This window comes from Pinus tabuliformis, chromosome 3_1 (genome assembly GCF_031772625.1).
Source record: "Pinus tabuliformis cultivar Carrire ecotype Pingquan chromosome 3_1, CPIR1, whole genome shotgun sequence".
NCBI lineage: Eukaryota > Viridiplantae > Streptophyta > Pinopsida > Pinales > Pinaceae > Pinus > Pinus tabuliformis.
In genome coordinates, this window is record NC_142301.1 from 707,967,760 (window position 1) to 707,983,130 (window position 15,371).

At 32.5% G+C, this 15,371-nt stretch overlaps 2 long non-coding RNA genes across 5 annotated transcripts in view; both read left to right on the forward strand.

Moving 5' to 3' along the window:
* The first annotated feature begins 10,695 nt into the window (after window positions 1-10,695).
* Window positions 10,696-12,178, forward strand: LOC149189155 (uncharacterized). Its single transcript, XR_016256332.1, has 5 exons — window positions 10,696-10,885; window positions 11,011-11,108; window positions 11,365-11,439; window positions 11,516-11,604; window positions 11,858-12,178. It is a non-coding gene; the product is annotated as an uncharacterized LOC149189155 (long non-coding RNA).
* Window positions 12,179-14,322: 2,144 nt separating this feature from the next.
* LOC149189156 (uncharacterized) overlaps window positions 14,323-15,371 on the forward strand; it is a 231,568-nt gene continuing 230,519 nt past the window's right edge. For 2 of the 4 annotated variants that reach the window (XR_016256334.1, XR_016256333.1), the window contains exons 1-3: window positions 14,331-14,641; window positions 14,898-14,972; window positions 15,049-15,200. This is a non-coding gene — a long non-coding RNA (uncharacterized LOC149189156). Of the gene's footprint in view, window positions 14,671-14,897; window positions 14,973-15,048; window positions 15,201-15,371 lie in introns of all 4 variants that reach the window. The other 2 variants (XR_016256335.1, XR_016256336.1) reach the window with 2 other exon arrangements.

Below are 15,371 nucleotides of genomic sequence, written 5' to 3' on the forward strand. Positions count from 1 at the left end.
TATATTTCCCTGCGCGTTTGCATTCTTTGTAGGGCATATTTTATTTTATTTTGTTTCAGAGAGCCCTCATAGTTGTTTTATGGTATTCTAAATACGGTACAACTTATGTATCAAACAGTTTTTATTTATCATACTGGCAAGGGTTTCAATTTTTCGCACAGAGTCGCAATAGTTGTTCTATGATCTTATTGATATAGATTATATGGTTGTGCTAGTAATATATTTTTGCAGTGATTAATTATTTGAAACATGTCAAAAAGGGAAAGAGAGGGCCTCGCCACAACGAATTGAAGATCACGACCTTAGGTATGTTTTGGTTTATTTGAGCCGTGATTCAATATCTGTCTCTCAATTTTACAAATAGTTTGCGGTTGAATTGCAGGATAAAGAATGAAGAATACATGATGCCTTTAGTACTTTGGCGTTTTGAAGATAAAAGAGGGCGGAGAGCATATGAGATCATCACATGAGGTAGGTACACCTTTTTCATAGTATCCATTTAGGTAAAACCGCTAACCCTGTCGAAGATGCGGTTAACCTAGTTAATGAGTCTTGCTAATTAATTGTAATAATTATATAGAGATCTGTATCGCAAATTTGACTAAAAATGATTCTTGAAGCAATGTTATCTGGAAGTTGCATAGATGATTAATGGAATTGTGTTAGTTGGGGATATGGTTCTGTTGCAAGATGTACGGAAAACAGAGAACGACGGGGAGAGGTGAAATCCATTGGAGTGGAGGAGCTTGATAGCTGATTTTCCTCGGTGGAGCGCTTCTTAGGTTTGGAGAGGTTAAACCTTTTTCAGTCAGTCTCCAGGCTCTGGCTCAGCAGGTTTTCGGGTCAATTCCGGTTTCCAGGTTTGGATTTCGATTCAGATTCAATTGCTGATGAAAATTTCAATTATTCTGTTCCCGAGGCTCCGAATTTCGATGTTTCGAATTCTAATTCAGATTTGAGGCTCAGGTTATTGATTATTTTGGTCATAGATTAAGCCCTTTCATTGATTATTTGGATTTCTGGATGACAATTAATTTGGGAGCGCATGATTTTTGTTTTGTTTTGATTTATGGTTTCAAATGAGCTCTGCTTTGAAGCAGGTTAAAAGTTCACCACTGAGAAAGAAGATAATGTAAGAAATGTTTTTATTTCAGCCTAAGCGCTGTCCCATTTTTTCCATAGGTATGTTTGCTTGTTTGGTTTTCTTATCGTTTATATATAACTAGAATGGTTCCATTTTTTCCATAGGGATGTTTGCTTGTTTGTTTGGTTTTCTTATCGTTTATATATAGCTAGAATGGTTGTAGAGATTGATTCTTTTCGATCTTTTATTGCAGTCATTGCAGAGATGAGATACCATGCTGGAGGAGAGAATTTAAAAAGAGAACAAACTGCCAATCTGAATCAGCTAGATACACGTTTTAATCATATTCTCTGTTGGTTATTCTAAATTAAACAACTAACCCTAGCTAACACCATAGGTTATATGATTATCACCATAGATTATATGATTATTCTCTTTATGGCCCGTTTCTATCAAATTAAGCAGCGCTCAAAATTGTTAATTAAAGTCTATTTCCCTGAAACTTTACTAAAGGAACTAGATGACATGGAAAGCAACTTTTCGCAAAAATCAGATGATTATAGATGATTACATTGGCGAGCTATGTAGGTGTATTAATGTCATGTACTATTTATGTCAAATTTCAGGTTGTTGCTTCATTTTTAGGGATTGTATTGATCAGGATTCCTTGATCTCAGTGATCCTTGAGTAGCCTGTACTCCTTCCCAGGGCCACAAAATAGTTTGGGTTTGTGTGTAATTAGTACTTAGTACGGGTCTGTGTGCTTTTGGATTATGTTCGTGCACGTTTTTATTATGAGGAGGAGAACTCGAATCCTTTTCAACTCCCAAAAGACATTACCATTATAAATTTATATCTTTGCATAATTATTTACTCATAGGTAGTAAAGGTTAATCATTCATAGATTTAAGAATTTTTTTTCCTTTTTCTATTTAGTAATGATTATCATATTAGAAGTATTTAAATTTTAATTTAGAATTTTAGAGATTATTATATCTTTTAAATGTTAGTAATACTTTTTTTTAGTAATGATTATCAAATTATAGTGGGTATTTAGATTTTAATTTAGAATTTTAAAGACTATTATATCTTTTAAATGTTAGTGATGATTATAAATTTTGGACGAGATAATTAGATTTTAATTTAGAATTTTAGAAACTATTATATTATTTACTTGTTTAAAAATATTGTTAAAATAATGTATATTATTTTATTTTTTAAAAGGAGATTTTAGTTTGAAATTTTATTTTTTTATAAATATTTATTTATTTATAGGAATCATAGAGATGCACTATGGATATAAAATGTATAAATGTTTTCCAAATCCATTTTGATCTCATACTTTTATTTTATATTTTTATAGCAAAGCTTATGTGAAATTCACAAAACTATTGTAATATCATACTTTGGTTTTGTAATTTTATAACAAAGTCTATGGGAATCAAATAAATTCTAGGAGGTTAAATAAAGTGATTTTTAGAGGTATTTTCCAGTATGTAATCAAATTAAGGGTATTTTGTGCTATGTGAGAGGTTCATGCAGCTATCTGATGGGAATTTAGAAACGGTAATATAACATTTTCTCAGTAACTTGAGCATAAAGACTATATTTTGGCCAAACTCACTCCCATATTAAGAAAAATAGAAAAGAATACCTATCAAATTGCTTTACACTAGAGGATCATTTCAAATTATTGCAAATGAGGTCCACAAATTTGGTCAAAGCTAGCATAGTGCAAATTCTACATAGTGACCATCTCAATTCAATTGGAAATGTAAGTTTTTCCCAAGCACAAGAGAGTTGAAATTTAAAGCTTCCCCTACAAGGTAATTTCAAATCCTCTTATAAGTGTTTTGCTTGGAATCTTGTGAATAGCCACATCAAGTATATTTTCTCCTATAATCAATGACATCCTTATTCTCCAATTTATAGACATATGCAATAGTAGTTTGTTTTTCTAAGGTCTCTAAATAAATCTTTTAGCATGATTGGTTTGTCCACTTCTTTATAGATTTTTTGTCAAGGAGGATGAGAAGGATGAATTGTGATACACATGATAAACTTCTTTAGAGTACAACCAATTACATAAAAAAAATATTTTTCAATTAACTAATTAATCACAAAACTTTCCAAATAAAATAAGTAATTTACTAATATAAAATTTTAATGTATAAGCTAATTCTGACTCAAAAGCAAACTAATTATTATACATTTAGTTTAGCAAATAAAATAAGTGTGCAGTTTAAGTGATTGATGTTTTTTGGGCTAGAATTTAGAATTTTAGCACAAGATTGTGTATTTTCATTGTTTATATTGTGTTTTTGAAGGCATAAATAATTTCAGCATTATAAAAAAACCCATGAGACCTCAAATTGAGTAGATTACAAAGTTCAAACTTACAATTCCAAACAATCTCTATCAAATTTTGAACAAAACTAATTACAAAAATAAACACATTAAATAATTAAACAACTTTCTTTATTACCTTTTAATTTCTACTTATTATTATTTTTTTAAAGTATATTTCTATTAAATTGATATCAAATTACATAATATCAAAATCATTTTGTCAGGGTCTATATCAAATTACATAAATTCTAATTTTTTTTTGTGATGGTTTGCCAAATTTAAAATCAGACAAACCACAAAAGTTAATATTTTTTTTGTCCCAAATGTGTTTGGATACATATTAAAGCTTCATCATGCAAGACAATATTCCAACCTATTTTTAAATTCCAAATAAAATAAAAAAATCATATAACTGAAACCATAAAAAACAGATAAAAATATCAATGATATCTGAAATAATTAGATTAAATAGGCTTGCCGAATATGGATTATTGCTAAGGTCCTCAATCCAAACAAAATTTTCATATTTTTCTAGCAACAAAATAATTCTTTATTTTTCCCAATATATTTATATTTTTCTTATTTTCTAAGTAAATTACCTCTCGAACAAAACTCTGAAAAATAGAAGACATGGCAGCGTAAATAAAACCCCACCATTTCCGTATGAATCGGAGATATGTTATTTGCCTATTTAAAAAATTCACAAATGAAAAGAGACGAGCAAAGCCACACCCTTCTTTACTCTTGCTGGAGTAGTCGTCCTCTGCGACAACCTGAGATATTTAATAATTTATTAAAATTGTAATAATGGTGGAATATTAAGAATCATTAATCAAAATTTTACAAACTTTATTCCAACATAAACACACACCCACTTCGATTGAAGTTGGAAACAATAAAAACCATGCTTATCGAATATTTGAAAGATGCATTGAAATTGAACTAGAAGTGGGATGTTGATGGCAAGCCCACTCCTCCGAAAAAGCTATCAGATCAGAGTGATTGTGACCGTTTGAAAGGCAGAGTATATAAGACAGCACGTTCACATTTTCATAAAATCTTCTCTGCTCTGCATCGCATTGACTTCCCTTGTTTTGTGTCCATCTTTGTTTCCTTTATTGCATGGCCATACATTTTGGGATTTAAATCGTTGTTTGGGTTGGTTTTTCATATTTTGATTGTAATTGTTGCTGTTTTGTTTTTGGTTTTTCTTCCATTGTTTGCCCAGTCGATTTTATTTTGTGGCTGTTATGTAGAGCAGAAGAATCTTTAAAGAGAAATCCTCGTTATCCTTTCGGTGGAGGAGCAGGTACGCGTTTGTTTTTCTCTATATATGCCTTTTACGCATAATAAATTTGTACTGTGAACAGCCGGTTGGAACACTCTTTATTCATTATCTCCATTTCACGGTGAAGCAGTGGAAAATCACGAGGACATTATAGCGTAGATACAGTGCTTTTGTTTTCTTTAGCAGTTTTTGCCATTATAGCGTAGATACAGTGCTGTTGTTTTCTTTAGCAGTTTTTGCCATTATAGCGTAGATACAGTGCTGTTGTTTTCTTTAGCAGTTTTTGCTTAATGGTTTTGACGCGCATAATAAATTTGCAACAGGTGAAGAAAAGGGTTTGCCTTGGAGGGAAAGTATGAGACGAGCAGCTTGGGTTTCTTATTTGTTTTTAATATCTGTTCATCCGTTTCAATCCGCCTGAGACGCGTTGTTTATCTTGCAGTGAAACTGGGGAGATGAGACGGTACAAGATTACGAACGTTCCAAATGACATTCCTACAGTTTTCTGCCTCATTGATTGTATTCGGTAAGGGAAGTACAGATTTCTTTTTCAGTTTTTCGAAAAAGACAGATAACAATTGGTTACTCTCTCTGCAGGTACAAATTCTGTTCATCTATGTAAGCATGCGTGCGATCATCATCGGGATACTCTCTGCAGTTACAAATTCTGTCAATCCATTTTGGCACGCGTTTGGTCATTTCTAGGTACGGTAGACACAAGGATGCTTTAGGTAAAGGTCTAACATCATAGCAAATCAAGGTTAACATTGATTTATTCAATATTGCGCCGTGCCTTTGCAGTCTTTCCAGGCCATATTTTATTTTATTTTGTTTCAAAGAGTCGTCATAGTTGTTTTATGGTATTCTAAATACGGTACGACGTATCAAACAGTTTTTATTTATCATATTGGCAAGGGTTTTAATTTTTTGCACAGAGTCATTGAAATAGATCGTTTGCACCCTTTAATATAATAATTTTGCAGTGATTAACTATATGAAACATGTAAAAGAGGGAAACAGAGGGTCTCCCCACAACGAATTGAAGATCACGAATTTAGGTATGTTTAGGTTTATTTGAGCCGTGATTCAATATCTATCTCTCCATTTTACAAATGGTTTGTGGTTGAATTGCAAGGAGAAAGTACTAAGAATACATGATGCCTCTAGTATTTTTCTCACTGAAATGAGGGAGAGGGCGGAGAGCATATTAGAGCATTACATGAGGTAATTTCATACTCACTTTATGTGAAGTTGGCGTAGGTACAGCCTTTTTCATACTATCCATTTAGGTAAAACCGCTAACCCTGTCGAAGATGCATTTAACCTAGTTAATGAGTCTTGCTAATTAATTGTAAAATAATTATATAGAGATATGTATCGCAAATTTGACTAAAAATGATTCTTGAAGCAATGTTTTCTGGAAGTTGCATAGATGATTAATGGAATTGTGTTAGTCGGGGATATAATTCTGTTTCAGGATGTACGGCAAAACAGAAGAACGATAGGAGAGATGAAATCCATTGGAGTGGAGGAGCTTGATAGATGATTTTCCTTGTTGGAGAGCAGAGTTTTATTTGTAAGAGTTTCTTCTCAGGTTTGGAGAGGTTAAACTTTTTTGAGGTTTGGAGAGGTTAAACTTTTTTGAGTCAGTTTAGAGTTTCCAATTTGTAGATTTATGGTGATTCCAAACTCATAATAGATCATGTTAATGCTAAGTTTTCCATAAAAAATCACTATCTGTCTAGATGGATGAACAGAATTGAGTCCCTATGGAAATCGAGAAAGGATTATGTTATAAATCATGTGAACAGGTCTCATAATATACAAGCAAATGAACTATCAAAGAAGGGTCTCCAATCACAAGTTGGTAAATGGGAAATGACTATTACAATGGGGAATTAAAGTACCATATTCAGGATTTCGCTCTTCTGGCTACATAACTCACTCTTCCATACATCTTGCCCTAGTATATACCTATGTTACCAGAAACGAGAAACGGGAAAAGAAACGAGAAACTAAAACGGTTCGAGAAAAGGAGTTTGGAGGTTTCGCACTCAAGAAACGAGGAGAGAGAAAATGAAAATAAAAATAAAAAATACAGAGTTAGTTTCAATTTTCAATATAGTTTCAACTCAGCGCAAATTTAATTAAAAACCTAAATAATTTAAATAAGAAACTGATGCTTAGCAAATTGACTATTAAATATATACATTCTTATGCCTCCTAATCAATTAAGTGTATACATTTTTATGCATTTTGAGCATTCAGCTAATTATTGTTTCCTTCAAAAAAATTCCAAATAATTAGATATATATATATATATATATATAAACAATAAATAGAATTTGCAATTAAATGTGAATTTCTTGAGCCACATATAGAATAGTGTTTAAAATATGAATTTTAACAATATATATGTTAAAGGAAAACAAATCAATTAAAAAAGGAACATAGTACATAAATGATCAATTTTCTATATATTTGGCATAAGCCTCTAGGTTATTGAATGAATACAGGAGTAAAATATACAATAAAGAGTGAAAATACAGGCTGAGAATGACATGCAAAAGAGCGAACTACCACCGGTAAAGGATTTCCCATAAAATATATGCACCCGTTAGTTAAAATAACTGTAAAAAACGACGTTTCCGTCTGGTTTCAGTTTCTTACAGGTTTTTTACGGGGAACCGTGGCAACCGTCCCGTTTCTGCACCTGTTTTTTGATTTTCTCTATGGCACAAGCTCCTCTATTTTGTAAGTATTGCCCCATTTTGCTTATTATCATCTTTCCTTCATGGCTACATTCTGCATGGTTAAGTTTCTTCCTGCACTATGCAGGTTATTTCTACATTTTGAGCTGTATGTGCTAGTTCTATACTTACTGTTATGTAATCTGGATTACATCAATATAATAGAATTTCGCTCTTTTTCTTACTGAAAAAAGGTTTGGATTTCGATTCAGATTCAATTGCTGATGAAATTTCGATTTCTGTTCCCGAGGCTACGGATATTGATGATACGAATTCTAATTCAGACTCTGGTAAAGATTCTGATGATTCTTATATCGAGGTTCAGGTTATTGATTATTTTGGTAATAGATTAAGCCTTTACATTGATTATTTGGATTTATAGATGACAATTTATTTGGGAGCGCATGATTTTTGTTTTGTTTTGATTTATGGTTTCAAGTGAGCTATGCTTTGAAGCAGCTTATAAGGTTCACCATTGAGAAAGAAGATAATGTAAGAAATGAATCTGCTTTGAAGCAGCTTATAAGGTTCACCATTGAGAAAGAAGATAATGTAAGAAATGAATCTGCTTTGAAGCAGCTTATAAGGTTCACCATTGAGAAAGAAGATAATGTAAGAAATGTTTTTAATTCAGCCTAAACGCTGTCCCATTTTCTCCATAGGTATGTTTGCTTGTTTGGTTTTCTTATCGTTTATATATAACTAGAATGGTTCCATTTTGTCCATAGGTATGTTTGCTTGGTTTTCTTATCGTTTATATATAACTAGAATGGTGGTAGAGATTGATTTTTTTTGTTTTTGTTTTATCTTTCATTGCAGTGATTGCAGAGATGAGATACCATGCTGGAGGAGAGAGAATAAAAAAATAAAAGAAACTACCCATCTGAATCAGCTAGATACACGTTTTATCATATGCTGAGTTGGTTATTCTAAATCAAACAACTAACCCTGGCTAACACCATAGATTATATGATTTTTCTCTTTATTGCCATTTTAAATTCAACAGCTAACATCTAGGTTATATGATTATCCTCTTTATTTCAGTTTTCTATTAAATTAAGCAGCACTCAAAATTTTTAATCAAAACTCTATTTCCCTGAAATTTCACTAAAGGAGATGACACGGAAAACAACTTTTCCCAAAAATCAGAAGATTACATTGGCGAGTTCTGTAGGTGTATTAATGTCATGTACTATCTAAGTCAAATTTCAGGTTGTTCCTTAATTTTTGCGGATTGTTTTCATCAAGATTCCTTGATCTCAGTGATCCTTCAGTAGCCTGTACTCCTTCCTAATGCCACAAAATAGTTTGGGTCTGTGTGTAACTAGTATTTCTTGATCTTGGATTATGTTGTGCACGTTTTTATTACGAGGAGGAGAACTGGAATCCTTTTGAACTCCTACAAGATACTACCATTATAAATTTATTTGTGCAAAGATTATTTACTCATAGGTATAAAGGTTAATCATTCATGACGAGAACTAGAATCCTTTTGAACTCCTCCTACACGATACTACCATTATAAATTTATTTGTGCAAAGATTATTTACTCATAAGTATAAAGGTTAATCATTCATAAAAGTTTTTCACAAATACAAGTTCTTATGTTTTTAAAATATCACAAATAAAATATCACTTTAAACCATCACAGAACAAAACCCTGAAAAATATATGACATGGCAGCGTAAATAAAATCCCACCATTTCCATATTAATTGGAGATATGTAATTTGCCTATTTAAAAACTTCAAAAATGAAAACAGATGAGCAAAGCCACACCCTTCTTGACTCTCGCTGGAGTAGTCGTCCTCTGCGACAACTTGATATATTTAATAATTTATTAAAAAATTCAAAGATGAAAACAGATGAGCAAAGCCACACCCTTCTTGACTCTGGCTGGAGTAGTCGTCCTCTGCGGCAACCTGAGATATTTAATAATTTATTAAAATTATAATAATGATGGAATATTAATAATCATTAATCAAACTTTCACAAATTTTATTACACCATAAACACATACGGCCATAAACACAAGGGTAAAAAAACAAACCATGTTTATTTGATATTTAAAAAATTAATTGTATTTTGTGTGATTTTTTGGAAGTTTTTTTCATAAGTTTTTTCTTTTTTTGTAAGTTTCCGCGGGACCCTTTACAACATTTACATCTTTTTTACAACATTTTTACAACCTTTTTACATCAATCACCTGCCTCTGCAGGACTCGAACCTGGGTGGGGGGAGTGACAGCCTCTGCCCCTACCATTACACCATGCACATCATGTGCTTTTTCATAAGTTTTTTACCCTTGTCTAATTTTTTAAAAATTTAGTAGGAATTTATTGAAATCACAAGTTTGATAAGTAAACTTACACTATAAAAATGCTCTATTTTTTTTTTAAGATATTAAATCTATATATATAATAAAAAAACTAATTTAAATAACGTAAATCAAAATTTCCATCTTAAAACTTTCAACCAAATTCTAACACATGAAAAGTTCATCTCAACATTTTCAACCAAATTCTGACGCATGAACGTCAAAAAAAATTTCACATTGAAAACAACTTTCTTTAGAAAGTAGATTGCATTGAAATTGTACTGGGACGTTGATGGCAAGCCCACTCCTCCCAAAGCTATCAGATCAGAGTGATTGTGACCTTTTGAAATGCAGAAGACAGCACATTCTCATTTTCATAATCTGCTCTGCTCTGCATCGCATTAGCTTCCCTTGTTTTCTGTCCATCTTTGTTTCCTTTGTTGCATGGCCATGCATTTTAAGATTTAAATCGTTCTTTAGGTTGGTTTTTCACGTTTTGATGGTATTTGTTACTATTTTGTTTTTGGTTTTTCTTCCATTGTTTGCCTAGGGGATTTTATTTTGTGGCTGTTATGTAGAGCAGAAGAATCTTTAAAGAGAAATCCTCGTTATCCTTTCGGTGGAGGAGCAGGTGTGCGTTTGTTTTTCTCTATATATGCCTTTTACTAATAATAATTTTGTATGGTGAACAGCCGGTTGGCTATATGTATAGAACGCACTTTATTCATTATTTCTATTTTACGGTGAAGCAATGGTAAATCACGAGGACATTATAGCGTAGATACAGTGCTTTTGTTTTCTTGAGCAGTTTTTGCCATTATAGCGTAGATACAGTGCTGTTGTTTACTTTAGCAGTTTTTCTTAACGGTTTTGACGTGCATAATAAATTTGCAACAGGTGAAGACAAGGGTTTGCCATGGAGGGAAAATATGAGACGAGCAGCTTGGGTTTCTAATTTGTTTTTAATATCTGTTCATCTGTTTCCATCCGCCTGAGACGCGTTGTTTATCTTGCAGTGAAACTGGGGAGATGAGACGGTACAAGATTACGAAGGAGCCAAATGATATTCGTACACGTTTCTGCCTCATTCATTGTAAGGTAAGTACCGATTTCTTTTTCAGTTTCTCAAAAAAGAGAGATAACAATTGGTTACTCTCGGCAGGTACAAATTCTGTTAATCTATGTAAGCATGCGTGCGATCATTATCGGTATACTCTCTGCAGTTACAAATTCTGTCAATCCATGTTGGCACGCGTATTTCTGCGTCTATCTGCTTCATGTCCGTTGCGTTAATTATACAATGGACACAAGGATGCCGTAGGTAAAGGGCTAACATCATAGAAAATCAAGGTTAACATTGATTTATTCAATATTGCCCTGTGCCTTTGCAGTCTCTCTAGGGCATATTTTATTTTATTTTGTTTCAAAGAGCACTGATAGTTGTTTTATGGTATTCTAAATACGGTACGTCGTATGCATCAAACTGTTTTTATTTATGTTACTGGCAAGGGTTTCAATTTTTGCACAGGGTCATTGACATAGATCGTTGGCACCTTTAAATATATATTTTTTTGCAGTGGTTAATTATTTGAAACATATAAAAGAGGGAAAGAGAGGGTCTCCCCACAACGAATTGAAGATCACGACCTTAGGTATGTTTTGGTTTATTTGAGCCGTGATTATTGATCTGTCTCTCCATTTTACAAATGGTTTGCGGTTGAATTGCAGGAGAAAGTAAGAAGAATACATGATACCTCTAGTATTTTTCTCACTGAAATGAGGGAGAGGGCGGAGAGCATATTAGATCATTACATGAGGTATTTTCATACTCATTTTATGTGAAGTTGGCGTAGGTTCAGCCTTTTTCATACTATCCATTTAGGTAAAACCGCTAACCCTGTCGAAGATGCGGTTAACCTAGTTAATGAGTTTTGCTAATTAATTGAAAAATAATTATATAGAGATCTGTATCGCAAATTTGACTAAAAATGATTCTTGAAGCAATGTTATCTGGAAGTTGCATAGCTGATTAATGGAATTGTGTTAGTTGGGGATATGGTTCTGTTGCAGGATGTACGGCAAAACAGAAGAACAACTGGGAGAGATGAATCCATTGGAGTCGAGGAGCTTGATAGATGATTTTCCTTCGTGGAGAGCAGAATTTTATTTGTAAGAGTTGCTTCTTAGGTTTGGAGAGGTTAAACCTTTTTGAGTCAGTCTCCAGGCTCTGGCTCAGCAGGTTTTCGAGTCAATTCCGGTTTACAGGTTTGGATTTCGGTTGGAATTCAGATTGCTGATGAAAATTTCGATTATTCTGTTCCCGAGGCTCCGGGTTTTGATGATTCCGATTCTAATTCAGACTCTGATCAAGATTCTGATGATCTTTATATCGAGGTTCAGGTTATTGATTATTTTGATCATAGATTAAGCCCTTTCATTGATTATTTGGATTTCAGGATGACAATTTATTTGGCAGCGCATGATTTTTGTTTTGTTTTGATTTATGGTTTCAAATGAGCTCTGCTTTGAATCAGGTTATAAGATTCACCATTGAGAAAGAAGATAATGTAAGAAATGTTTTTATTTCAGCGTAAGTGCTGTCCCATTTTTTCCATATGTATGCTTGCTTGTTTGTTTGGTTTTCTTATCGTTTATATATAACTAGAATGGTTGTAGAGATTGATTTTTTTCGATCTTTTATTGCAGTCATTGCAGAGATGGGATACCATGCTGGACGAGAGACCATTAAAAAAAGAGAACAAACTACCAATCTGATTCAGCTAGATACACGTTTTATCATATTCTCGGTTGGTTATTCTAAATTAAACAAATAACCCTAGCGAACACCTATGTTATATGATTATTCTCTTTAATGCAATTTTAAATTAAACCCAACACCTAGGTTATATGATTATTCTCTTTATTTCCAGTTTTCTATAAAATTAAGCAGCGCTCAAAATTGTTAATTAAAACTCTATTTCCCTGAAATTTCACAAATTGTTAATTAAAACTCTATTTCCCTGAAATTTCACTAAAGGAACTAGATGACAAGGAAAACAACTTTTCGCAAAAACCATATGATTATAGATGATTACATTGGCCAGTTATGTAGGTGTATTAATGTCATGTACTATTTGAGTCAAATTTCATGTTGTTCCTTATTTTTGGGGATTGTTTTCATCAAGATTCCTTGATCTCAGTGATCCTTCAGTAGCCTGTACTCCTTCCTTAAGGCCACAAAATAGTTTTGGGTCTCTATGTAATTAGTACTGGTCCGTGTGATCTTGGATTATGTTGTGCAAGTTTTTATTACAGATCCATTAATTTTCAAAAGATACTACCATTATAAATTTATCTTTGTACGGATTATTTACTCAGACGTATAAAGGTTAATCATTCATAGAGTCAATAATGTTTTTTGGTTTTTTCACGAGTATAAATTTTTATATTTCTAAAAAGTTTTTAGTAATCTGATAAATGATTTATAAAAAGTTTTTAGTAATTTGATAAATGCTTTTCATTTATCACATAACATGGATATTTGGATTTTAATTTAGAATTTTAGAGATTTATATGTTCAAAATGTTAGTGTTGTTTTTTAAGTACTGATTATCACATTAGTGATGTTCTTTAGTAATGATTATCACATTAGATTACGTATTTGGATTTTAAGTTAGAATTTTAGAAACTATTATATCTTTCAAATGTTAGTGATGATATCTTTCAAATGTTAGCGATGATTATAAAGTTGGATGGGATAATTAGAATTACTTTGGAATTTTAGTGACTATTATATCATTGGGGTGTTCAAAAATATGGTTAAAAATATGCCTATTATTTTATTTTTTAAAAGGAGATTTTAGTTTGTAATTTTTAAAAATTCACCATTTTTACAAATATTTATCTATTTGTAAGAGTCACAGAGATGAACTATGAATATAAAATGTATAAATACTTTCTAAATCCATTTTGATCTCATACTTCCATTTTATCTTTTTATAGCAAAGCTTATGTGAAATTCACAAAACCATTATAATATCATACTTTGGTTTTGTAATTTTATAACAAAGTCTATAGGAATCAAATAAAGTCTAGGGGGTTAAATAAGGTGATTTTTAGAGATATATTCCAATATATATATTCAGATTAAGAGTATTGTGTGCTATGTTAGAGGTGAGGTTCATGCAATGAAGCCGCCGTGATGAGAATTTAGAAACCATAATAAAACATTTTCCCCATAACTTGAGCATAAAGATTATATTTTGGCCAAACTCACTCCCATATTAAGGAAAATAGAAAAAAATGCCTATCAAATTGCATTACACTAGAGGACCATTTTAAAATATTGCAAATAAGGTCCACAAATCTGGCCAAAGCTTGCATAGTGCATATTCTACATAGTAATCATCCCAATTCAATTGGAGATGGAAGTTTTTCCCAAGCACAAGAGAGTTGAAATTTACAGCTTCTCCTACAAGGTAATTGGTTGAAATTACCTTGTTTTTAATATCTGTTTATCCAATTTCAATCCGTCTGAGAAGCGTTGTTTATTTTGCAGTGAAACTGGGGAGATGAGACGTGCCAAATGATATTCGTACACTTTTCTGCCTCATTCATTGTATTCGGTAAGGAAAGTACCGATTTCTTTTTCAGTTTCTCAAAAAGAGGGATAACAATTGGTTACTCTGTCTGCAGGTGCAAATTCTGTCCCTCTATGTAGGCATGCGTGCAATCGTTATCGGTATACTCTCTGCACTTACAAATTCTGTCAATCCATGTTGGCACGCGTATTTCTGCGTCTATCTGCTTCATGTCCGTTGCCTTAATTATACGATGGACACAAGGATGCCGTAGGTAAAGGGCTAACATCATAGAAAATCAAGGTTAACATTGATTTATTCAATATTGCCCTGTGCCTTTGCTGTCTTTCAGGGCATATTCTATTTTATTTTGTTTCATAGAGCCGTCATAGTTGTTTTATGGTATTCTAAAAACGGTACGACGTATCAGACAGTTTTTATTTATCATACTGACAAGGGTTTTAATTTTTTTGCAGAGAGTCATTGATATAGATCGTTTGCACCTTTTAATATATATATATTTTTTGCAGTGGTTAATTATTTGAAACATGTAAGAGAGGGAAAGAGAGGGCCTCCCCACAACGAATTGAAGATGACGACCTTATGTATGTTTTGGTTTATTTGAGCCGTGATTCAATATCTCCCTCTCCATTTTACAAATGGTTTTCGGTTGAATTGCAGAAGAAAGTACGAAGAATACATGATGCCTCTTGTATTTTTCTCACTGAAATGAGGGAGAGGGCGGAGAGCACATGAGATCATTACATGAGGTATTTTCATACTTCTTATGTGAAGTTGGCGCAGGTACAGCCTTTTTCATACTATCCATTTAGGTAAAACCGCTAACCCTGTCGAAGATGCGTTAACCTATAATGAGTCTTGCTAATTTTTTGTAAAATAATTATTTAGAGATCTGTATCGCAAATTTGACTAAAAATGATTCCTGAAGCAATGTTAGCTGGAAGTTGCATAGAGGATTTAATGTAATTGTGTTAGTTGGGGAT